We start from the raw sequence: 27,625 nt of genomic DNA on the forward strand, positions 1-27,625 counted from the left end.
AAAAAATTAGACCGGATCTAGGAGTGTAAAAAAAAACCGTTGACCCATCATCCGGTAAGGTACCCAGTCTTCACCCGCCACCCAAATCCGCACCGACCCAAGAATAGACCCGCCCCGCCCCGCCACCGTTTTTATGCGGTCGGGCTATGGGTGTAGGTTCTATGCTCAAACCCGACCCGTCAAGCCGCCCAACCCGCACCGTGTTAAAAGCCGTTGACCCAACCCCGTTGACCTGCACAATTTCAAGACTCTAACTCTAATATTTTTGTATTTTGTTTATATTTTCTTTTAACTTTTGTAGGAATTTGAGAGATATGAACACAAACTTATAAGTTCAACATCAATCTCAAATATTCAAGTTTGAACATTGAACAAATATCAAAAGTTCAAATTCAACTTTCGATTTTTGGAGAAGATGAATCATTCATCCTTGTATTAATTTCGACTTATTTTAGTTTATATTTTATTGTTTTGTACCATAGATCCTCGCTCCCATCTTCATTTTATTATGCTATGGAAAATAATCAATTTACAAATGGTAAATCACGAGAAAAAAATTTCAAATTTCCAGATATAATTTTGGGTTCAAGTTCAAGTTTTTTTTATTTTTGTTTATTTTTTATTGATTGATTCTATTTTTTTTCTCTTTATTGTGAATTGGAAATATATTACTTGCAGAATTAGGAAAAAAAATTGGGTGAAATTGGGTTAAAATGATAATTTCCACCCGACTCCCAGATGACCCGCCCAAAACCCGCCCCGTAAACTGACCCAACAGGCCGGGTGATGGTACTAAGACATGACACTTCAACCCGCCCCGCCCCGCCCCATCGGGAACCATTGGATTTGTATCCCTAGACCCGCCCCGCCCCGACCCATCACTATTTGACCCGCAGTTGACTCGGCCCGCCCCGTATTACACCCCTAACCGGATCAAATTCGGCATAACATATCAAATTCCAAAAAATCTAAAACCAAAAGCTCATATTCCGATCCGACCGACAGAAACACACCCCCTGCTTCACTCTTGGAATGTTACTTAATACCACTAGCCTTTTTGTACGTGTCTCCGCCACGTTAACAATCCCGATTTTTATTTTATTTTTCATTAATTTATGGACGTAAAACTATTATTTTACTTCTGTAAAAAGACAAAATAAAAAAAATAAAACAAAAAATAGCATGAACTATAACATTCATGTTTGGCAACGGGTAAAATCAGAAAAAAAAAAATTAATGATGTGATGAATTTACTGTTGAAGCCCTCGTTTTCTTTATCGGAGTTAGATTAGATAATCCTTACGTTCCTTTGTACACTAAAAACAGATTTTACATCATAATCGGGGCGCTATATGCCTATACTAGTTTTCGAACCCGTTCTATGAACGGGTGCCGTTTATACAATTATTATGAAAATTATAATACCTATGTGGAGCTATGAGGTATAAATATTATATTGGTTTTTACTTTATTTTTTATGTGTGTTGTTTTTTGTCTTTTCCAGTTCGGTTGTGTAACTGTTATCCACATATTCTATGTAAAGCTATGAGATATGCATATTATATTTTCTTTTACTTAATTTTTTATGTGGACGGTTTTTTATCTTCTCAAGTTCGGTTTTTTATAAAATATTACGTGATATTTTATAAAATTATCACATAATATTGCTTCAATCTAGTTATTAGATAATGATACTTGGCTATATTATGAATAAATTATGATTGAACATTTAGTAATGGTTTCTTGCTTTCATAGGAAAAAAGTGTTAATCTTTTCAAGTTTACATCCATTATCAGCTATATTTTGTGTGTTTATGTAAATCAATTGGGAAATAATTGATTATGGACAGAGTAGAAGTGTCAATTAAAGGTGGCCGAAAACTGTAGGATTTGAGAAGAAAGGTTATTCTGGGTTGCATTATCCCACAACTCTTTCGTTGTACATAGAACTTGTTGTTGATTGGAAATGATGTTATTTTTCAGTTTTTTAATGTAAATGGTGTAAATTTATAAAATTTTATAATGGCTGAAAGTAAGAGCAACTAACAACAGCTGCACAGAAGAAATGTTATTAATGCATCTCTGTTGCTATTTCTGATTATGTATGATCTGACTCTATGGTAGAGTATTTCATTTATAACAAATGATATTGGACCACGCCCATGCAATACACGATGTCCGGATTAACACCAAGACTTGTAAAAGCATTACGCATTGTATGACCGAATGTGCTGATGAAATGACCTCGAATTGGCATTAGATCCTTCATACAATGATTTAAAGGCAGGGGGCAGTTCAGAAAGCAAAGGCAATTTGATCTTTCCTTGTAACAAAAGTACAGAAGAAGTGGATGATTAAAAAAAAAGATACCTCAATATTCTCAGCATTTTGAACGCAGAATTGCTCCCAAAGTCTTGCTCTATGAATTTCTACTTCCGTTTGGTGTACTAATCCTTATGAGATGGAATGTTGAGAAAGAGTGAAGAAGTTGAATTCGAGAAACATTGTAATCGTTTTGTTGTTATTTCTTTCCCCTTCTTGAATGCTAATAATAATACATTCATCCAAAAGTGACAAAATTGATTTAAACAAACAATATAAGGAATAAGATAAATAATATAAAAAATAACTACTCATAATAAGTTTGTTCTGAGGTTTAGTAGTGGACTGCATCGGTAGTAATATTCGATTATGGATTTGGAATGAGAAATACTAACCGCTTTGTTTTTCTTAGTTTTAAAAAGTTGTTGTTAGTTTTTATGTTTTTGAGGGTATTTTTTTATGTTTTGAAATGTAATATGTCTTGATACTCTGCAAGTTTGAAAAAACTTACACCATAGCATATGTTTATATTATTGGATATAGCAGCTCTTGGTAAAGTATATGGGAAATGGTTTGCTCACGATCTTTGAAGGCTAAACGGATAAAAAGAGCACTATTCTTGATCTTTAGGCATTCTTTTAGGCCCATATATATTTCTAAATATGTTTTTTATTTTTATTGGGAGATGATGTTCGAATCCTCAAGATTTAATTTTTCATTGCTTCCTCCAATAAATTTGGATTAATGTCCGTCTATTTTTAGGTTTATTCGTTTTTAGGGCATGAACTTGATTGAAATCGAAGACTTCTTTTGTAATGGTGTAGTTGAATAGCACATTAACTACTTAATATATTTCAAAACAACATTATTTTGCTACAAATGAAGTAAATAAATGAAATTAATGCATATCTAAAGTTTAAAATAAGCGTTTAACAGAAAAAAAATACTATGTGACCAACATAATAAAATTTTGGTATTCAAGTACTAATCCTCATGGTTTTCTTTTCTTTATTATGGAACTTTCCATGCCCTTCATTCCTTTAATTTTTTCTTTGAGATAATATATTTTATCTTTGTTGTGTTTATCATCAACCAAACAATCTAGCATAATATTTTTGAGGATGTCAAGTTGATTATGTTTCTCTTCAACTTCTATTCTTTTCTTCATAAGTTCTTTGAAATTGAAGTCTTCAATTTCCATATCACGTTCATCCTTTATAAACTGTATTGCATGAAAAGCTGCTGAATCTTCTGCTTTTGCAACAGAATATGTGGTGCTTCCATCAATTTCTTTAACTATGATGTCTTCATTGTTAAAGAATAAGTCTTTCGGTACCTTTAATGTTACAGTGGTTTTGAATCGTCCGCTCTCTAATTTTGTGTTGTAGACCGGATCTTGTTGAATGTTAAGTCCTGTTTCTAGAATTTCCTTTAACATTTTTTTTTTACATAAGCTGTAATTTTCATACGCCATTATCTGCAATAGACATAATAAAATGAAGTCAATAAATAATTATAAATAATGGAGAAAAAATGAAGAAAATAGGCTACTTGGTTTTTCGATATGTGTAGTTCAATTGTTTTTTTTAGGTTAATAGATTATGTTTTACTAAGTGATTGAAAGTTCACTTTTAGTAGGGTTCTAGTTTTGTATATATCTTATATTTTGATATTTTGGAACAGCGAGCTTCTCTTTTTTCCAGCTTCCACTCTATTAGGACCCAAGATTATGACCGTGTTGGGTAATTTGAAATGTGGATTTTGAGTTTTATGGTGTGGGCACGTGTAAAAGTGAGTGGGTAGTTGTGGCATTTTGAAAGGGCACAACACCATACACACCACAATAGACGGTCAAACTTGGTAAATGATGGTTAACTAACGATAGGGTTACCTAAAGCTAAAAAATGTAAAAATGTGGGTCTAACGTAAATACCCATATTATTGGGACGACCTAAAACTAAATCACCTTATTTTAAATTAGATTTTTTTTTTTAATTAGGTAGAAATTTTTGGGTTTTAGAAACCTCTATGTTTACTATTACTGTTGGGCCTAGGCCCATCAAATTTCAGAACATATGTTTTAAAAGCGGGATTGTATTTCCAATTTTATTCAAATTTGACTGCTACACTACTACCACCACTCGATTACTTGAAATTGATAAAAACTTGAGACCAAAGAAATCCTATCCATGAAAATTCATTCTGTATTTTTTGAAACGTTATGACTCTTTAAGTTTCAACATTCATGGCGTTTCAAGCTTAAGCTAATGTATCGTTTCCGTCTCCATTAGATTCGACATTCTAGATTCTCGGCTTCTCCATTGAAATTCAATTTTGAGAGGAAAAAGCCCACACTTGAATTCTAAAGTTTAAAAAAAAGAAGACAAAGAGGTATTAGTTTTCACTCATTTTCATTATTACTGCCTTTGAAACTGAAATTGCTATTGATTTTTTCGGGATTATTTGATTGATGCACCTGTTTCTATTGGTGATGACTTTTCTTTCAGTGGATGTATTGCTTATCTTCATGAGGACTGTAAGCATCGTTTTTCTTTCAGTGGATGTATTGTGGTGTTGGATTGATTGACTCAGTAGCTTCAACTTGAGACTTGTCTTTAATATTTTAATTTTTGTTTTTATCATCAGTTGAATCATAAAAGAGAAATCAACAAAATTATTAAATAAGATCTTGAAAAAAAAAAATAGTTTACCTTATCCATATTTGTTAACTCTTTTCAAGCCCTTTATTGAATATCTTCTATTGTATGCAATGAAGAAAAGAAAAAGAACTTAGTTATATATGTAAAACTAATGTATCGAATTCAACATGTAAATCAGAATAAAAGAAAAAACTGATAGTTTACATGTGTTTTTGTTTTGTGTTAGGAGGATCGTTGTTTTTTATATATATAGGTTTGTTTAGGTTAATTGATTAGGTTTTCTTATGTCATTAGAAGTTTAGTATTAATAGGATTATTATTTTTTATATATCCCTAATTAGTGTTTTTGTTTTGTGTTTATATAGATAGGTTTGTTTAGGAAGTTAAGTATTAATAGGATTCTTTTTTGGTAGAGTTAGATTATTTTGTGGGAAACGGACCAACTCGGTAGGCAAGGGTTTTATTATACATTATTAAATACCGCTTTGTTGTCACAGGAACCTTGCGGTCAAGAAAAGCGTGCTAGTTTCCCTTTGCCCAACCTCTTCTATTGTTCATAGACTATTTGCTACATAGTTATTATAGTATATTAACCGATAGGAATTGGAGTACTAAAAGCGTTAAGAACTCTCTACTTGGGCACACCCAAGGGGAGTCCTCTACTTTCTCTGAAGCTTTGAGTTAGTCCTTGTGCATCCCATTCAGCGATTGTTAATTATAACAGATCACTATACTTATTGATTGAGCTATATCAAAGTATGAAGTATCCCCATTTGAAGTCTCCGAATCAAGTGACATGAATCGGTTCAGATTGAGTATCCCGCTCAACCAACCAAATGGTAGTGTTCTTTGCATTGTTATGTGCTCTATTGCTTTGGTCTCGGAACTCAAGGAAGTGTTAGCTCTATCTGCGTGTGGAAAAAGGTGGATCAATAATCTGGCAAGAGCTCACGGCCTCACGCTTATGTCACTTTGATAAAATTGGTATTGATAGTTACACTTTAAGCAATCGAAGTCTTGGTCAATAGAATATTTAATACGTTGCCAACATTCCTCCAAAACAAAGACTAAAAAAGAAATGAAAAAGACAAAAAGGGGAAATGTACTAATGTATGCTTTCGGACTTTAGAGTCGAATATTTTTAGCCCATTTTGAAGTTGTGAAAGTGTGAAACCGTTGTTTCCACTTTCCAATTTTTTAAGTCTTTGTTTTATTTTTCTTTGATGAAATTTACTTTGGCTTCATTGCTTGCAACATTTTCAGCAGACTTGTATCCGTCTATTTGCCTTTGAAGGATCTTATAGGATTGCCAAGTTTTATGTTTTCTTTTATGCATCCAGCTCTGTCCGTTGTCCGGTCCATCCGTGTAAAAATTGTTACGTTTTTTGAGGCACTTCCTTCGGCTTTTCGAACATGCCTGAAGAAACGGAAAAAGGGGCTGAGATTAAGGCATGTTTTGTCGCAGGCTCGTTAATTGATTGTCTCTTTGGAAGGAGTAGGCACGGAGTTGACTATTTAAGATAAGGTGCTTGTACCTTTTTTTACTTTTGTTTGTGTTCCCCAACCCCTGCAAATGCCAGTTTTATAAATTTCATGGCCTCCACTAAATTTATTAGGAGCACCAACAAACAAAAAGAAGAAGAGGAAAGTAGTATCTTTGAAATAAACTGTACAAAGGGGGAGCACCAGTGGAAAAATTAAAATGAGGAAACTAATATTTTATTTCTAGCTCATCCCAAAAGAACACATATATCAAATTACGTCCAGAGTTACTGGTAATTCCAACTTCGGGGGTCACAATGGCGCGTTACTTTTGTTGAAAGATGATTCCATTGGAACAGCAACTATAGTAATGCGACTTCGATACTTGGTCATTGGGTGTAAGGATCACCTTTGTGGGTTATTTTCATCAAGACAGAATGTATGCCCCCTGTAAGCTTTTTATCTTAACCCACTCAAACTGAATGTGATTCAGCTTAAAGACTTCGAATTTCAATAGTGAAGTAGTTCTGACTCATCATCTGCGATAGCTGGTAAGTAACTTCCACCTTGCGATCTAGTGGAGTCCCCGCTTTTGTCAGGACATGAAATAGGCCAATCTTCTATGTCCACCATAGATTGCCCGAGTATAGTGCGAAAAAGAATTCTTTGTTGTGTGTGTATTTTTTGTGTTCCTCCATTAGAAAGTATAGTAGAGATGTGCTTCTTTGACATTGAGGTGGATTAACTTGTCATCTTAGTATTTCTGTCGATGATGTGCACTTATAATGAGGCTTTCCTTTACGAATCTTGAAAGTGAAAAGATTCCATCCGCCGCTCGAGCTTCGATTTTTTTATATGCAAATGTATATTTAGGTTAAGGAGTGTCTAGGGTTCATTTAGAATTTTAGGAGTTGTGATTGGTAGCTCTTGGAGCCTGTTACAGTCTAATTTTCACTTAACTACATAATGTACGCAAGCAAATGTTGGCCTAGATTTTCTCTTTGATTCGGTTCTGACCTGAGTCATCGTAATCAATATCCTTCAGTGAGCACCAGGGAATGTGAAAGAGTTATCAGAAAGTATATGTGAATCTTTGGTCTATAATCATTTTGTTCCCCATTTTTGTATGTGGCGAACTTTTATCCTACCTAACTGCCTTATAAAGATAAAGCTCATTGATTATTTCTGGTGATTGCTGACTACACAATGATAGCCACAGCAACTGTTGTAAGTTGAAGTTGGCTCAGTAATTCTTTGAAATTACTTAGAATTGTTAATTTTAGTATTATTCTTATTCTTATTAATATTTGTATTTGTATTGTTATTGTTGTTGTCGTCATTTGAATAGGCTGTCTTGTGTTCCATTCCACCAATGTGCTATTTGCTGGTTAGACTTCCCTCGAGTTTTCTAGACTGACACAGATATCAGATGTTCTCTATTTTCATTGCTTTGCTTTGATTGAAAAAAAAGAAAAGAAAAGAAATATTTTGCACAAAACCGGGAAATAGATTTGAGGTAAAATTTAACATTAGAAACATCCTTTTCGAAGATGAGGCTCCTTGTTAGACATTATACTTCAAGGGTTTAGCCTACTCTATGCTTACGGTCCCTATGGTGGCGGTTGTGATCTTGTTGGGGTGATAAGGTTTGATTGTTTCATATTCATGCGTTGGGATAATGGTTTGGTGGTAGTATAAGCCAGCTGTTTTAGTGGTATTAGCTAGTGTGGTTGTAAGTCGCGACCTTTTTTTCTATTAGCAATGAGTTCTGATTGTGCCATTGTAAAAAAAGGGAACAAAAATCTAAAGCTTGAGAATACAATATTTGAAAAAGGCAATTGAATAAAAAAGACGGGGGTTTAAACAATGATTAGGTAAAGTAGGTCGACCGCGACCCGACTTGAATGATTGCTAATGAAAGGGTGCGATGGAGTTTATTCATTGATGCTACTTAGAGTCAATATTGTGTTTTTGTTTATTTTTTGATCCTTAATAGTTACTAAATTAATATTGTCACACAAATATTACAACAATTCTTGGTAAGTTAGCTAGAAGCTAACAACCTAATACCAAGTATCCCAAAGTCCAACTCTCAAGGTACCAAATCAGAACCAAAAGAGGCGAAAAAATGCAACAAAGAAGCAGGGAATAAAGGGCTTAAATACAACATGGTATGTAATGAAGGGCTTCAGTCTGTGGGCTGCAACATGATGACCTCACGTGAACCGGGTCTTTCGGCTTTTGCCGGGAGGACAGGTGATTCCCCGATCCTCGAAGTGGGCCTTGTTGCCATTTCGAAGGTCGTAAGAAGTTGTGTTCAATTCTCCATTTTGCAATAAAATGACCAATGCAGCATTTGTTGTGGCCATGTCAAAGAACTGGCCCGGATCTTGTGGTGTTCCGTCTTTTGTATAATGGGGCTTACACCTACCGGACCATCTCCGCGAGGTGAACCCATGGATATGGGCTTTGGTGCTATTGTAATGAACTGTAAGAAGCTCGGGAAGGTTAGCATTATCTGGTTTGCTCACCGATAAGGCCTTCTATTACATTGGACAGTATGGGAAGTTAGTTAAGTACACTATCGGTTGCTTTTGAAGAAGGAGACACCGGCGTGGTAATCGACTTATGTGCTTCGGGGATGCCTTGAATTGCAGAAGCTTGAGATTAGAGATTGCCCTTTTGGGTATGCAGGTCTGGTCTCCGGTTTGCACCATTTTCATAACATGAGGTTCCTGTGGATGTCTTTTTGTAGATTGATTGTTTGAGGTTGCAAGGAGGTTGCTCGAAGACGACAGCAAACACGTGAATTACCGAAAATTGAAGAGGATTTTGACCAAACAGTTGAGAAGTTATACATGTATCGATCTCTTGATAGATGGTGGAGTGATGCACCAAACTTTGTGACAATCTTGTAGACTTTGCGTTTTAACGGAAGGGAGAGCACATTGCTTGTTTGTTTATATCGCGGTCACGAGGAGCAAATTCGGAGGATTTGAGCAAGTGGGTATTTTTAAAATCCACATGGGATCTTTGTTTCTCGCAGGACATAATAGCCTTCGATTTTCTTGGCAGGCAGTTGGAATGGCATTAGGCTAACCATGTTGAGAATGTTGCATGTTTTACCATCCGGCCTTCCAAAAGTTTGTTAAAGAAAAAATTGATGTGGCTTATGGTTGTTTGAACGAAATTGGTTGGTCGACCCCACTATAATCATCTTTGTTTGGATATTTCTCTTGTAGAGTTTCTTGTAGTCTAATGTCCGTGCAAAGGAATAATCATATTTGTGCTCTTTGGTTTGTTGAACTGCATTTCTGTTTCATTTGCTTCTCTAGGAGCAAGTGCTGTTTTGGGATTGTTAAACTACGCTGCTTGATCTGCCCTTTGATTACGTTAAAAGTCAAATACAAAAGATGCGACCAAATGCATTTGGAAAGACTCTTCTACAATGCTCTTTGTTTGGTCCTTAAAACTTGGAAAGCAGGAGGAGCCTTAAAATTTTACACTTTGAATTTCCTGTTTATTGTGTTAAGATTGCTCATTATGTGAAGGTAAGCTCTTCCTCATAGTATTTAAAGGTCATATAGGATTCTTTGTTGCGAAAAGGATTTCTTTATGATATTCTCCTTTCTCAAAAATTCATTCCGACTTAACATCGTCCCCTATATCATGATAAGTGCTTTTTATTTTTCTCGTTCACATATGTTAAATTTGTTTTTCATTTATAGCTGTGGAAATTAAGATTCTGGGACTTCATATTCAATTGTGGTGGACTATCGGTAGCATTTGTTTTGTGGACGTCTTGGGATTCTTCTTGCATGTCCTCCATCTTTAAAGGTAATATGTTGATTTCTTTTATTCTAACCCTTTTTCCTTGAGCTCGGTCTGAAATCATGATGTTACTTTCGAGGTGAAATTTGAAAAGGGCAATTCGGAAATCTCTATGATTATTATTATTACAAGACGCACCCTGAGCAAAATGATTCCTTTGTTCGTTCTTATTTCAAGTGAGTTGCCAATCACCTGTGATCAAACTGGTTTTTACATGACAAAATTCTGTTTTTGAGGAACTTGGATATGTTGGTTTGGTAAGGTATGGCATGGAGATTGGCAGGCCAACATTTGTTCCAGTCCAAGACTTATCAGTTACAGCTATTAGTCTGTAAAAACATGGGAAAAAACAAACAATGCTCCCAATAGTTCATGCAAATGCTCTAATGATTTCAATGCTTTTTTTTTGTAATTTCCTTCAGCACACCCCCTGAATAACATCTTAATGGTTTTAAGCTCTTGAAACATAACTGACGTTTGAATACCTCCACCAAAGCAACAATGTCTAACATTTTTAAAATGGTGTCTAATTGCTCAACGATATCCGTATTCTCTTGCAGTTCTTGCCCCATCAGTATTAAGATTTAGACACCCATCAGCTGGTGCTTACCTTTCGCTTTATTGAGCTTTACCATTAGTTGGTTTGATAGAACACCTAGTTGATGAAAAAATTGTCGTTTTTCCGACCATCGGTTTTGTTATCTAGAGCACGTGTAAAAGTTTAAACTTTGTCAAATCCTAGTTAGCTTAGAGAGTTATTATTTACGATATCACGATACAGGTGCAGATTTTTGTTTTACTTTTAGATAAGTTCGGTTGGTTCTGATTGACTTTTTGTTACCACTTTAGTTAGAGTATGTATTCAAGTATGTTATATTGCTTATAGATTTTCATTCATGTGCTACCTTATTTGAGTTTGGATTGTGGCTTCTTGTTAGTTTCTATAAATGCAGAATCGGCATGGAAATTTGGCTCGGGGAATGTTTCTTCTTGTTCAAGTTGTTCTCTTGTTGGATTTTGTTCATGGATGGAACGACTCATGGGTTAAAAAAGATGAGCAATTCTGGTTAGTGGAGTTTCTTTATCCTTCCGACTATGTTGGTTATCTTGAAAAGGGCAAATTCCACCCAAGGTATTAATTATATCATGAGTACCTTGAGTAGATGAGTTCAAAGAATCCTCACATTTTGTCATTTATATTAGTTCTTTGAATGAACTCTTTTAAGTGCAGCACATATCACTTGTCCATTCTCAAGTTTCTTTGAACATCGAAGGAAGCAAGTACACGGTACTTTTCTTATATAGGTTTTAAATGAATTGTTATTTCAGGATTGATTGAAACTATTTTCTTTACGGTTTATTTTGGTACTTCATTGAGTTTCTAAAATTTTGTCTTTTAGATTGACATCGTAAAGGGAGGACCAAGAAGCTTTAAATTAAGGATGAATCAGTCCGAGGTTGAGGCAGAAATACAAACATTGCGTGATGGGGGTCTCTTGACTTGAGTAGGATTTTCTCTGAATAAATTTCTGTCATGAGTATAAGCCGTTTAAAAGCGACTTTTTGAATTCATTAATTTTCATTTTGGATGGAAACTTGACCATGTGATCTATCGCGGAGATGTGATTCTAAGGTATAGCATACACCTAACTGCATCAATGGCTTGTGAGATCTGTGGAATATTGCTTTTTAAGCGGCGGCTCTGGCTGCGACCCTAGCGACAAAACTTGCCCTTTCGGTGATTTCATTTTGCCTATATGCTCTATGTACTTTGTGCTAGTGATACATATCTCATTTGACAAACAATATAGAAAAGAGCGCTTTGCAAAATATGTAGTATAGCACTTAGCAGAATCACATACTCTAATATTAGATTAACCATAATACAACAATTTAACTTGACAAAAGCAGTCATAAACCAAAGAAATATAACTACATGCAAATTTGAAACAAAGTCTTACTTGCGAGACACGGTGTCAAACAATTGCTTGACTTCAAGTCGATATTCATGCATAACCCAATTTGTCCTATCTCCCTCGCGGTGCCCTTCCTAAATAGAAAATCGGTCTTCTTCATCCCCACGATTATGCGGGCCATTCAGATGGGTCTATCTCTACCGTCGTCTTCAATATCCAATTTCGTGGCACGATTAGTCATGTCTCTTGGACAAAAGAAGTACCATTCGGATCCCCGCAAGATTTGTGCATAAACAAAACAAAAATGAGTTCAACACAAAGTCGAGACTACTAACTAAAAATAAAAGTCTGAAGTTTCATAATTACCGGGAAGGTCCCAAAGGATTCGGTTTACGCCTATTTGGAGATAAATAATTCTCATTGCGGAAAGATGGGCGCTGAAATTCTCTACCATCGGTTGCACCTCACGGAAAAGAGACAAAACACCGATGGAAGGTTTTAATTAGTTGAACATGAAAATTATCAACAACGTATTAAGGTCTACTTGAGTACATCGATATTAGGTGACAAAATTTAACGCCTAACAGTTTGTATGCACTACCGGATTCTATCGCGGTGAGGAAATCTACATTCTAATCTGCAAGTGTAAAATCCGTTTTACCTTTGAATTACCGAAGATTGAAGAGGATTTTGGCCAAACAGTTGAGAAGTTATACATGTATCGATCTCTTGATAGATGGTGGAGTGATGCACCAAAGCGTTGTGACAATCTTGTTGCATCAATGGCTTGTGAGATCTGTGGAATATTGCTTTAAGCTGGAAGCAAGCTACGGATGAAAGAAACTCAAGATCGAAGCTGCGACACAATCCACTATTCAACTTTAGTGGAAAAAGGAAGTATTTTTCACGAAAAAGGATTTGTGCTGTTTTTTCTGCAGAGAATGAGACCAAAACTCGAACTATTAATCTCTTTAAACCGGGTTCTACGGTGTGGAAGCAAGTAAGTCCCGTTTTTTCTCTCTATTGCTTAGATTAGCTCCCGGAAGCAACATCCCCATTGAAGGAACATCATTACGCGGTCGGATGCTAGATTACTAAGTCGAGGCGGTTTGGCAAAACCCTTAACGTCGATTGATAAGAAGAGTGGCTTACCTGTTCTAACCCTTTTCGGGACAACCTTTGTGGGTCAAATTCTGATTCTGCGCCATATATGCTTAAATCTAGGGAAGCCCAATCTTATGTGTGCGAGAAAGAAAGACATGGATGGTTTAGGTTCTCGTGTCCCATCTAAAGACCACCTCAAAAGTACTAATTCCACTCCTTTGCAACATGAAAACCACAATTATCTCAACTACTCTTCATATTTGTTACGTAATAAGGAAATGAATGACAATCTCGCTCCCTGGAATTCGGAAAGCTAGAATCGGTCGCGTAAGAGTGGGACTCCACAACTAAATGATTTCTCACCAAGCAATTTCGTTTCCCTGTTTCTATTGGCTAAAACAGTTAAACATGAATTTAACTTTGGGGACTTCGTCAACTTCGCGGTATCTGGAAAATTAAGAAGACTGGATGGATTGAATAATGGATGTCACTCATCATCGATGTTCCTCGGCCTATTCATCATAGTGATAAACCGAGATTGTCAAAAGCGTGGCCTATATGGATGTAGCATCCGGAGGTCCAAAAGCTTTCGGATAACCAACCATTTGTCACCCAAAAACATGTCTAAGGAAAGCAAATCTTGAGAGAGTCAAGTATTTCCTCCAACTTGAAGGAAAGTGCATCCGCAAAGCTATTTACACTACTACCCGATTTTGATTACCATGATGAGTCGCGGTGAAAAACTTCCACCTTCGAGGAATCTCGAAATAGCTTAACGCAAGAGAGATGAACAAATTAATTTTCTAGCTTTGAGGGATGAATCATCAGGCGAAACTGAAACAATGGATATCAATGCTTGTCAGACATGGAATTCTCTTCCAAGTATGGGAGAGCACATTGCTTGGTTTTGGAAAAAGGTGCGATGGGTTTTAAATAGTGTATGTGAATTCTTTTGTAGGTTTTGTTTCCATTTTTTTTCTGTCCTGATTTATTGGTTTCCTACGTGAAGAAGAAAGTCGGGTTTTGTGGAGTTGAGTTAAACTTCCCTTTTTTTTCTCCAAATTTTTAGTAATCTCCCTGTTCACGTGGACACTATAAATATAGCATTTATATAATAATGAAAGCTGCATAAAAACAGGGCGGATGAACTAAATGTTTGCTAAATAAATTAACCAACTAATGTACCAAGCATAAACTTCCTTACCTTTATGTTGTTCAACATGATAAGCAAAGATTGATGATCGAGAAAAGTTCAGTTACTAAACGTTCTAAAGCAACACAGATTGGTCATTACTATCAAACCAATAACTTGTTCATCGAAGCTTTACGTCTTAGAACTTAATCTACGAAATTCCATGCAAGTAGAACAAATAAAATAGTCTTTTGCAGCAATGTCAATCTAGGTGTAAACTTCTTTGCAGGTTCACATGTCATCTTAGCAACTTGTCCAAGTTCAGGTTCAACAATAAACCCAAATTCAGCCTCATCTTTGTTTCTAACGTGTATTATATTTCCAACTGGGAAACTGACTGGTTGTCTAGTGAAAGTGCTAGTAACTGCCCACGTGTTCTCACACACATACCACTACCTCTAATTGTACCACAACACACATTTGATCTGGGTTGACATAAAATTGATTTTCCACTTGCCAAGTTTTCCAGAACCTTGTTGTGACGCAGTTCGTGACTGGTGGAAACTCAAGCTTTGAAGTAGCCATGTTTAATTCTTGGCATTATGGAGTTATAAATCTAGGGTTTTCCAGTATAGTAGAGTAGATATATATGTTGTATACCACTTATTTTTAAAAAAAATTCTTGATCATTGCATGTTTTCGGATAGGCGGGTGCTGGTTTATCCAAAGTAATATTCTGAGTAGTCTGATCTAGATGCCCCAAGGTAATTTGTCACTACTGACATTAATTTGTCACTACTGACATTAACCTATATTGTTCATCACTCGCATGCTTGTAGCAGATCATGATAATCAAGTCAAATAAAACCAAACTGGAAAGATGAAAATTTAACATTCATCGTTCTCTATCGGCAATTCATTGAGAATGATTTGAACTTATTTACTCTATTTATATCTGATTTGGCTGGTATTCCCTCAAGTGGTCCGATAACTTGAAAACAAATCCCATTTTTGTCAATGGTCCACATATGAAAATTACATACGATACAATCACAATTGGAGAAGTCTAAAACATAAATATTAATATGAATCATCTCCGATCATGTATTCCCGGAGCAATCGACAAAGTAACAACTACCAACTTAACATCAAGGTGAAAACAAATAAATAAATGGCTACAATAGACACATATATGATTTGTAATCTGGTGAGATATCTTGAGGTTTTGGTGATCCTTAGTTCCTTACTATGATAAAACTCTTGACCGTATACTTTCAACTCCCCTTTTCTCCTTCTCTTACGCACTTTTGCTCTAGTCTCTACAAAGAACCCAAATTTTCATTTTTCACGAGATTTCCTGCTAAGGTTCCTCAACGAAGAAGTTTACAACCAATTTATCAGTCAAATTCCAGCTAATAATCACTTCAATCTTTTTATCACATCTTCCTTTGCTTCACCCTCGGTTCCTCGGTGATCTTTATTCATACAAAGCATCCCTTGCCCATCCAAGATCAGTTAAAACCAAACTCATTAAGCGTCGATGCTTTCGGCAATTATAGGTCAGTAGCAAATAATGCCTAGCCGAAACAACAATCAAAGAGCTAATAGTCCAAACCACTCGCAATTTCAAACCCCCATTTGTATAAAGCGATTCGGGAATACTCCCATTATTATTTGAACTATTACCAACAGCCCGGTAAAGAACACTATTCTCCTTAGGAATAACTGACAACGCAGCGCCTAAAATGAAACGATGGATGAACCAAAATCCATTTCGCAATTTCAATAAAACGGCATCACCTATCCCCAATTCCCAATTCAAGAGACTACGAATCTCGTTAAAATTCTTCAACACCTGTGTGGGTGTATGATGAGTCACACCACTTGATGAGTTGATGATGATCCAATCTCATCATCTGACGTGGAAGCAGTAGTCGAATTTATAGACCCACCACTCGATCTTTTCGACGAACCAAGAAACTGTCCAATAGATTGTAGTGGCTTAACAATCCCATCGTAAAAGAATCTAACAAAACTCGAGAACACCCCTCGAACTGAAGTTGAGGTTGAAGAAGTACTTACTCTTAAAGTTTTTTCTTCTTTAGAGAAGTAAATTGGTAATCTTCCATTTTTGTATCAAGATATGAAACCATCTCAACATAAACTCTGAGATCGGATAAGAGAAGAAGGATTCTCACGTGGAGCATACAAACATATGTAACGGTTGGTGAAGTTTTTCTTTTTTTTAGTAAAATTCTTTGTATCCTGATTTTTCGTTGGTAGAGAGAAGTTTTTAAAGGCGGTTTCTTTTTTTCTCTCGATTTTTGCGTGAGTAAAGTGGGTACTTAAAATGTGCCCTACGTGGACACTCTCGAGAGACACCGGGGAAAAAGGACTGCTATTATATATATATAATAAACACAATATAACTTCTAACTTCTATATTTAAGTGTCATTTACTTTGTTAACAATTCTACTTTGTGAAAAATGTGTCTTAGAAAGTACTTGAAGTTAAAGCAATGTCGAGGCTGACATCATGGGATATTATGTCGTCTACACAAAAGTTAAGGGGTTGATAGCCAAGTTAGCCTATTGAACTGACCTATTTTGACTATTCTTAATAATGTATAAAAGATTAAGAAATTACTTTGACATATCTATGTTAGACACCATTGTCGAGACAAGAAACTATGAGAGTTGATTACTTGGTGGAAGAGCTTTATGCTATCACTTATGCAGGTCTCTCATATTTCATCATCTAACTCCCATATTTCATTGTTGGGGAGTAGTTGTCAATATCGTATTAAGATGCACATATGTATTCTGGTCATCTTCATGTCAATATCGTCAGCAAATGAAAGAAAACCAAAAACTTTCATTACATTCACAGCTAAAGACAACCAATTATATTCAAATACAACAATAAGCTGCAGAATTCAAACAAAGTAAAGTGGGTACTTAAAATGTGCCTACGTGGACACTCTCAGAGACCAGGAAAAAGGACTGCTATTATATATATATAAACAGACAATATAACTTCTAACTTCTATATTTAAGTGTCATTTACTTTGTTAACAATTCTTACTGTGAAAAAATGTGTCTTAGAAAGTACTTGAAGTTAAAGCAATGTCGAGGCAGCATCATGGGATATTATGTCGCTCTCTACACAAAAGTTAAGGGGTTGATAGCCAAGTTAGCCTATTGAACTGACCTATTTTGACTATTCTTAATAATGTATAAAAGATTAAGAAATTACTTTGACATATCTATGTTAGACACCATTGTCGAGAGGCAAGTAACTTCAATGAGTTGATTACTTGGTGGAAGAGCTTTATGCTATCGGCTTATCTTTGGTATCTCATATTTCATCATCTAACTCCCATATTTGAGTGTGGGGAGTAGTTGTCAATATCGTATTAAGATGCACATATGTATTCGGTCATCTTCATGTCAATATCGTCGACAAATGAAAGAAAACCAAAAACTTTCATTACATTCCAGCTAAAGACAACCAATTATATTCAAATACAACAATAAGCTGCGAGAATTCAACAAATCATACATAAAACCAATGTTAACAAAACCCCATTAATGAAAAACCAAGTTTTGACAAAATTAAAATACCCATGTCAACAAAAACCCATAAAATCCTACCAAATCACCAAAAGAATAAGAAAAAGGCGTGCAGTAAATTGATTCCTTGCAGTTATCGGAACTCCAAAAGATATAACGATCAACAACTACGAAATTTCGAGAAATAGTATACCTTCATAGAGAAAGCACTTCACACCTTTGTATGGAGTTTTGACGAACCTAATTCGATGTGCCGTGAGAACTTGAAGAGAGAAGGAGATCAATAGGCGTTGATTTGAGAAGAAACAATATAACTAAAAAGCCAATTTAAATAAGGCTTAATGAAACATTTTATTACCTTCTTTTAAACACTCAAAGTCTCAAACATTCTTTGATGAATCGTCTTCAATAGTTGTTACGTAGGAAAGAAGAGAAAAGGAGGATTTAGAATACCTTGAGGTTTATTTGTTATTTCCACAACATTCCGGTGTTTTAAAAGTTTAAAACTTCTAATATTTCTTTTCGATATTTGCCCTTGAGCGGGACGACATATGACGATTCGGGCTTACGGCGATTTGTGGGAGGAAGATACGAGGAAGATAGGGTTCCGCGACGCCCTCGGATTTAACTTGTTTGGTTAGATGCGGGTAGAGAATCTCAAGAGTTGTTTTTAATTTTAGTCGTGGGTTTTTATTTTATTTTTTTGGGAACAGTCGTGGGTTTTTGAGGTTGGGTTTCCATTTTAAGTGGGAGACATCTATCGCAGTTTTTTTCTCCACTTTACTTTTTAAGTGGTTCGGCCACTTTTTTCTCCACTTTTTTCTGAATCCATCCTGATTTCTCGTGAGTAAAAAGGGTACTTAAAATTAGCCTACGTGGACACCCTCAGAGAGCAGGAAAAGGGACTGCTATTATATATATATAAAGATGTTGACTAGTAGCTGTAAACGTCAGAATAATGATTGGAATAAATACTTCTCGTAAAATTATTCGTGTACACCCAATTGCCAGGTTCAGATAAAAAGACTCTGCCATGTGTGTTCTCGGGTCTCATTCTCTTGACAAAGTCAACCGGTATTCTGTCACGAGTAGCAATTATTTGAACGAATCATCACAAGTGGATAAAATGCCAGTTGACTTGCCACGTTAGCGTAGTAAAGCGCCACATATCTTAATTATTGAAACTAGTTAACTAGATTATGATATTCCATTATTAAAACTAGATGATGATATTGGTAAAAAATTTGGACGATGATACCAAAAGTCTATAGCTCGAAACCTACCAACATCAAAGAGTTACTGATCTCATTTAAATTTTTTTACTAATTTAAAAATTCTAACTCTGAACTACAATCCCTTATTATAATATTTGCTTATTATGTAATTTATGACTCTTGGTCACACTTTTTAAGACGGTTTTGCCTATATTATTTTTCTATATTTATAATAGTATTCTTGCTGTCTTTAATTATTTAGTTTGCACATAAAAACATGTGCGTCATCAGATGCATCAACCTAAAAAGACAATCTTTGTTGTCTTGATATCTTTATTTTGCACAAAATCACCAAGTGAATGCACATCTAATAAAGGATATATTATAATGAAATTTATCTCTTAAATCCAACCTTTCTTTTAAAAGTAAAAAATTACACATCAAGTTGGTTTTGTCGTTCTTCTTTTAAATAATCAACCAAGGTCTTCTAAAGTAGATTTGATTTACTCTTGACTCAACTTTAACAAGTTTTAATTGTATTTTAAAGTTTTTAACAAGTTTTTAGTATTTTGAAGTTTTAATTATGAAGTGTGTACATTTTTATCTTTTTAATTAACTAATGTTTCTAAATTCATTTTGTAAATCATAGTATCCGACTTTCAAACTTGGCCCTCAAGGCAAATGAGGGTAGAGACTTTGTTGTTTGAAAGCCAGCCCAGCCCCGCTATTTGACACCCCTACCCTTGAGGCTTGAGCATGCAAAAGAGTTAGAAAGAAAAACTGACGTTAGTGATGCAGAAGCTGATTACTTCGTGTTGATAGTTCAAACGAATACGGAATACGTGCAACTCCAGAAAACAACATTTTTTTTTTTCTGGCGGAATTAAGAAGCTATATTCAGAGATTAATGTAGGGGAGCAATATCCCCATTAAGGAACATTGCATACGAAGCATAAGCGATCTCAATACATCAACCTCCAGGACCGATCTATGAAGCAGCTCTCTAAGAAACATTGCATACGCGATCTCAATACATCGACCTCCAAGACCGATCTGTGAGTAGCTCCTTTCAGGTAGGTGGTACGAACAAAGATGTCTCGGTACGAACACATGGCCAGAGACAGAACGCCTCAAATAAGGTCACCACCAGGAGTAATCATTACCAAAATTTTACTTGTACTTCCCACCTCCGGGAAATAGGGGCAACCGCGCCAACTCCCAATCAGCACACAACTTATAATATAACCAGCCCAACACTCATTCACGGTCTCCACCTTACACGTGTACAAGAGACACACGTGCCTCCCGGATTGACATTTCCTCAAGCCTATAAATACCACCTATTTGAACTACGTCGGACCTGATTCCTCTCTCCCCCAAAAAGGAAAACCAAAAGAGGATACGTAGGCAGCTCGCTCACAAGCGAACTCGGTCCCTCCAGAAAATCTCAACTCTCTTCCCTCACCCTTCGCAAATACAAAGGAAAACCAAAACACTCATTTACATTGGCCGTCTCGTGGTTTCGACATTTGAGAACCACCTTAAATCAATTCATCCATCACCCGATTCTCAAGCCCACGAAGCATGGTGGACCTCGAAGCTCAGGTCCGAACCTTGCCCATGGTGGGAATAAGCGAACGCGAGAGCATTTCCTTGCTCAAGGAGGAAAATGCTACTTTACGAGCTCGGTGGATAGTTACCAAAACAACAACAAGTGGGTAACGAAGCAGAGAACGGCATCAACGGCGTTAATCAACAGATTAACGAAGTTATCACAAAGGATTGGTCAACGCCCGAAAGAAGGATTCGACCACTGATTGTACACAAGATGCTTAAGACATATCAGCGTCGGATTCGGTCGCGAGAGGTCCTCGAAGAAACCCTCTCCACAAGACTTTATCCAGCCACGCTTTCCATGTGCGATGACAAAGACGCGTGCCCCCGGTCAAAGATGTGGCTCGCTACATTCAGAGTTTGGCACTTTACAGCTCACCCGAGTTTGATCATCTCCACTGCAGATTATTTCCAGCCAGTCTCAAGGATGGTGCTCTTGATTGGTTCTTTTCACTGGAGTCTGATTCTATCAAAACTTTCGAACAGCTTACTGATTTGTTTGCCAGCCAGTACGTCCACAACAGGCGGAAGAAGGCAGATCTTGATTCTTTGTTCCAATTATCATTCAGGGAAGACGAAACTATTCGTGAGTTCCTAGGACGGTTTAAGGCCGAATTGTTGTGCATGGAAAGCGGCTTGAAAGAATCTTTCGCCACACTGGCCTTTTCCAATGCTTGCCAAGTGCGTAACACCGATCTCTCCAGGTCGTTGATGAAGGAACGCCCAGAGACACTGTCCGAGCTCTACGCTCGCGTGGACAAGTACATCAAGTTGCAGGAAACTTTGAAACTCCACGGCTTAGACGAGACCCAAGAGGTGGCAGCAGTTTCGAATCGTACTCCACGGGCCAAGAAGCGCTCTAGGTCGCTTGTACCCCAAACCCAAGACTCAATCGGACATTAAAGCGAGAGAGTTCGGGCTGTCCGACCACGCCCCCGTTACATTCTGGATAAGATTAAGCGAGCCCCATTCTTCCGGCCCGATGTGAGGCAACCAATAGATCGACCTGACAAGCCATTTTGCGCATTTCACAACGCAAAATGCCATGAAACTGATGCATGCTGGGGGCTTAAACATTATCTCCGAGGGATCTAGTGGAAGCCGCCATATAAAAAGCGATACACTAGCATTCCTGATGGCGACTTGCGGCACAAACTGATGGCTCGCCAAGTACGTACTCGATCCCCACCTCGCCGTCACTACCAAGAGGTTCAAGCTCGCCCCCGCAGCGCGAGGGCGCCCACGAGATCGTTAAGCCCGCGGCGAAGCGCAAAGACTCATCCGATCGTGACAATGATCGAACTATTCACGTGATTACTTTCCGGACGATTCCGTAACCTCATCAGAGAAAAGACGCCGCGGTCGGGCGCTTCTTCAGGAAGTCTATCATTTCACTTCATAGGTAGCTCACGCCCCGCGTGGTTCAGGTCGCAGCGCAGGCGATATCACTTTCACGGAGGCCGACTTAAGCAAAGTCTGCCTTCCTCATAATGATGCATTGGTAGTCCATGTCAAAATTAGCGACTGGACAGTCAAACGTGTCCTGATCGACCCCGGCAGTTCCTGTGACATCTTATTCTACCACACCATGCAAGAGATGAATCTTCCCAAGTCCGTCCTCGTAGACCCGATCGCCCCCCTTTATGGGTTCAATGGCTCCAGGGCCGATCCCATTGGTGATATTATACTTCCAGTATCGGTGGGATCTAGAGAGGACAAGATCACCTGCAATACACGGTTCTGCGTTCTAGACATCAAGTCGTCATACAATGCCATACTCGGACAACGATGGATCCATCAGATGCAGGCGGTACCGTCAACATTGCATCAAGTTCTCCGTTTCCCAGGACCTAGAGGAATGATGGAACTTAGAAGCAATCAGCTTGAAGCATACCATTGTAACCAGATCATGTCAACAAGTGAGACTGCCCGTGAACCGACCCCCGCCACACATGAACCCACCAGTTACACAATGGCTTGCCGAAGTCCAGCCCCGAACTACTAAGAAGAACGCTGGGGGCTCTAGCAAGCAGATTTTCTTTCCAATGCAGATACCGCTTTTCGCTCCCGAAGTCCGCCGCCGCAAAGACAAATCTCCAAAGATTGATCCAACGCCGGTAACCGTCGGTTAAAGTATCAGAGGTCGTCTCAGCTCGTGTTAGGCCACCACAGATGACAGCAGCAACCGCACCATCAATGTGCATGCAGCCAGTGTGCCGTCAAGTGTCGTGGGTATCCTGTCGGCATTGCCGCCGACAGTCGCTCCACCCCCGTGACGATCATGTCGCCCCACGAGTGTTCGGACCTCCCGACGGCGAATCGCCAATCGCCAAGGCCGCCATCGATTTCTGAGAACCTCCGGTAGAAAAAGAAAAAGTGAACCTAGGCACCGAAGACGACCCCAAGTTTGTATATGTAGGGGCTAACCTCGACCCCATAATCAGGACCCACCTTGTAAATTTCTTATCTATGAATAAAGATGTTTTTGCTTGGTCGTATATCGATGTGCCCGGAATAGATCCCGCAGTCACATGCCATAAATTAAATGTTAACCCCAATGCTAGACCAGTCCGACAACGACCCCGTCGACTATCCCTGCGTTTTCAAAAAGCCATCAACAACGAGGTCGACAAACTCAAGCAAGTCGGTTTTATTAGAAAAGTAGACTATCCGGAGTGGATCGCTAACATCGTGGTAGTACCCAAAAAGAATGGAACAGTTAAGCCTATCGTCGATTTTTACTTAATGTAAATCGAGGCCACACAAAAAGAGTTTTTTCCCTACCTCGCGATTGACCGACTTGTCGACCCGGACTGTGGTCATGAGCTTCTCTCCTTCATGGGACGCGTCATACGATGGGTACAACCAAATCCCACTCGCAAAGGAGGATCAAGAGAAGACCTCTTTTATTCTGAGCAAAGGGATCTATCTATTACTAACGTTCTCCGCTCGATCAAGAACGCCGGAGCAACGTATCAACTCCTGGTCACCGACATGTTCCAAGACATGTTAGGCGACACCATGGAGGTCTACATCGACGATATGGTCGTCAAAAGCAAAAAAACCGGTGATCACCTCGCCCACCTTGAACAGGCGTTCTCTAGATTACCGCAGATGCGGGCATGAAGTGAATCGGATAAATGCCTTTTTGGAGCGTCCTCCGGCAAGTTTTTAGGGTATCAAGTATCTCAGCGAGAGATCGAGGCGAATCCAGACCAGATCCGAGCGTTCTTAGACATGCCCGATCCACGCACGAAGAAACAAATACAAAATTGTTGTCCGGGCATGGTCACGCACTCAACCGATTCATATCAAGGGCGTCCGATAAGTGTAGACCGTTCCGCAACTCCTTAAAAGGCGAAAGTTCTCATGGCGATCCGGTGCCATCAAGCATTCGCCACTCTCAAAGAGTACCTCACCACGCCTTCGCCTTAGCCAAGCCCGTAGATGGAGAGACTCTGGGGCTCTATCTGGCAGTATCCGATTTCGCCATCAGCTCAGTTCTCTTCAAAGAGGAGAACAATTCAGAAAAATCGATCTACTTCACAAGCAAGACGCTCACGACAACAGAAAAGAATTACTCCTTCCTGGAAAGAGCCGTACTTGCTTTGTTGTATTCCTCACGGAAGTTCAGGCCTTACTTTCAGGCACATCAAATCAAAGTTCTTACCGACCTCCCATTGAAGAAAATCCTCCACAAAGAAAACAAGACTACTCGAATGGCAGTTTGGGCCGAAGAACTCGGCGAACACAACATGGAGTTTGTACCACGGATTTCTCAGAAAGGACAGGTCGTCGCCGATTTTCTAGCGGATTTCCCTGTCAACGACCCCAATTGGGAGCAAGAAACCGACCTCCCAGACACGAAAGAGCACATCAAGTCCACTTGGTCTCTCTTTGTAGATGGTTCTAGCAATCCTGACGGCAGTGGCATAGGGGTTGTCTTAGTTTCACCCAATGGAAGTGTGATGGAGAAGTCAGTTCGCATCGACTTTGCAACTTCCAATAACGAGGCGGAGTAACGAGGGGCCGATGGTATTTCAGATATACCGATTGTCGGTGTCAAAGAGCTCCAAGTCTTTAGTGACTCGCAGCTGGTTGTTCGCCAGGTTGTAAAAGAGTACACTACCCATGAAGGTAATCTTTCAAAATATCTTCAGGTCGTTCATCAATTATTGCCTTCTTTTAAGCAGGTGCACATACATCATTTCTTGGCGAAGAACCGTCATCGCGGACGGTTTAGCTTACCTAGCAACCCAAACCCCGAGCTGCGCCCCAAGACAACTACTCATAGAGGTAGTCGATCGACCTGCGTACCAAGTCGAGCACACCCTGACAATAAGCGACCTGTTCCCTCTCTCCGCCCGGTCGGTTTGAGTCAAATATGGATGCAGCCTATCATCGACTATATCCAGCACGGCGCGCTCCCTGAGGAGAGTACCAAGGCCAAGTAGATCCCCTATCAAGCACGACGTTATTGTTTGTTCCATAACAAGTTGTTCAGGAAATCCGCTGGTGGCCCATACTTGCGGTGCATCACTCCAGAGCAGGGTCAGTTAGTTTTCGCGGAGATCCACGAAGGAGAATGTGGAAATCATGCCGGTGGTCGCTCTTTAGCCCATAAGGCCATTTCACAAGGATATTTTTGGCCCCGTATGCAGATCGATGCTAAAGCATACGTCCTCAAATGTGTCAAGTGTCAAACATTTGGCCACAATATCATCCAACCTGCTCGCGAGCTGATCAGTATAGCAAGCCCATGGCCATTTTCACATGTGGGGCATGGACATCATGGGACCATTCATCCCACAGAAAAGTACTGGCTTCCGCTTTGTCTTAGCTGCCACCGACTACTTCACCAAGTGGGTCGAGGCTATTCCTTTAGCACACGTCAAAGAGTCACATGTCAGAAACTTCATCTGGACTCACATCATCACCAGATTTGGTTTGCCACATACCTTAATAATGGATAATGGGCCACAGTTCAAAGGCAGAACGGTTAAAGAGTTTCTAGCCAAGTGGAAGATCGTTCATGCATTTTCTACTCCACAGTACGCTCAGAGTAATGGCCAGGCGGAAGCCAGTAACAAAGCAATCTTGGAAAATTTGAAGAAAAAGATTGAAAAGAACAAGAGCCAATGGCCAAATCAGTTGGAGAATATTCTATGGGCTCACCGCACCACAGCTCGATCCAGTACCGGCGAATCGCCATTCTCCTTATGCTATGGCACAGAAGCCGTCATTCCCACCGAGCTGACAGTCACTACGACTCGCTCAGAACTTGTAGACTCGGGACACAACGACTCCGTGTTAGCACGAGAAGTCGACTTGTTGGAAGAAAAGCGGGACTTAGCTGCCATCAGAGTCGCATCTTATCAGCAAACTCTGAAGAACTCCTACAACAAGCGAGTTTATCCTAGGTCTTTTCAGCCTGGCGACCTAGTGCTGAAAAAGACGCAAGACGATTCCAAGTTAGCACCCACATGGGAAGGCCCCTACATCGTGGAACGCGTCGTAGGCAATGGAGCATACTGGATAAGAACCCAAGAGGGGAAGATGTTGCCTCGACCTTGGAATACCTATCTACTGAAATTTTTTTACCAGTAGCACCATTCATGTTGTATATCCTTTTCTTCACATTAATGAAAAATAAGTTTCTTGTGTTGACTAATACAATCTAATCTATTTACTTGTATTGACAAGTCAAACAGTTTACACAGCAAAGATGATCAACACGTTTACTTGGTCCGCCATCCTCAGCCAGCAGCACGCTGTCGCAAACGAAAACGCTCTCCGCGAGCATACAACTCTCTGGAGCTTACAGGCTCTACAGCCTCTCCAAGTCTTGTTACGTCGAGGACCTATATTTCTAGGATCGACCACATGAGAACGCTCTCCGCGAGCATACAGCTCTCTGGAGCTTACAGGCCATACAGCCTCTCCAAGTCTTGTTACGTCGAGGACCTATATTTCTAGGATCGACCACACGAGAACGCTCTCCGCGAGCATACAGCTCTCTGGAGCTTACAGGCCCTACAGCCTCTCCAAGTCTTGTTACGTCGAGGACCTATATTTCTAGGATCGACCACACGAGAACATTTCTCCAGCGAGCATACACTCTCGGAGCTTTACAGGCCCTGACCTCTCCAAGTCTTGTTACGTCGAGGACCTATATTTCTAGGATCGACCACACGAGAACGCTCTCCGCGAGCATACAGCTCTCTGGAGCTTACAGGCTCTACAGCCTCTTCGAGTCTTGCTACGTCGAGTCCCTATATTTCTAGGATCGACCACACCAGAATGCTCTCCGCGCCCATACAGCTCTCTGGAGCTTACAGGCTCCACAAGTCTCTTCACTTATCACTCGTCGAAAACCTATGCTCTAGGGTCGACCACATGAGCACATTACCAATGGGCATTACGCTTATATACGCTAACACGCCCTGCCTAGGCAAGACATTCCCGGCAGCATTACTTATAAATTCAGAAAGAATACACCTAACGAAGAACTCTTCAACCTCGATTCATATCATCTAAGCAGGCTCCTAGCAGTTCTCTCTTACAAACAAGGTGACAAACGAAGCACAGTAACAGTTACACGAAAAGCACTTCTACACGCTGAGCATTGAATTACAAACCACGCACATAATAAGCAGGAGAATAGATGCAAACAATCAACAGTAGACATGCATCCTAAATCCAATCCATACTAGTGCTTGGTCATAGCCATTACAGCTCGGTCCACCGTCTGCGGGGCTACCCGGAAAATCGGTCGGTA

At 39.0% G+C, this 27,625-nt stretch overlaps 1 long non-coding RNA gene across 2 annotated transcripts; it reads left to right on the forward strand.

Annotated features, from left to right (window-relative positions):
* The first annotated feature begins 11,247 nt into the window (after positions 1 to 11,247).
* On the forward strand, positions 11,248 to 11,795 carry LOC147505825 (uncharacterized). 2 transcript variants are annotated; one of them, XR_015220674.1, is made up of 3 exons: positions 11,248 to 11,360; positions 11,526 to 11,582; positions 11,695 to 11,795. It is a non-coding gene; the product is annotated as an uncharacterized LOC147505825 (long non-coding RNA). The 2 variants fall into 2 exon arrangements; XR_015220673.1 differs by having other exon boundaries at positions 11,321 to 11,426.
* The last annotated feature ends 15,830 nt before the right edge of the window (positions 11,796 to 27,625 follow it).

This window comes from Coptis chinensis, chromosome 4 (genome assembly GCF_015680905.1).
Source record: "Coptis chinensis isolate HL-2020 chromosome 4, ASM1568090v1, whole genome shotgun sequence".
NCBI classification, from domain to species: Eukaryota; Viridiplantae; Streptophyta; class Magnoliopsida; order Ranunculales; family Ranunculaceae; genus Coptis; species Coptis chinensis.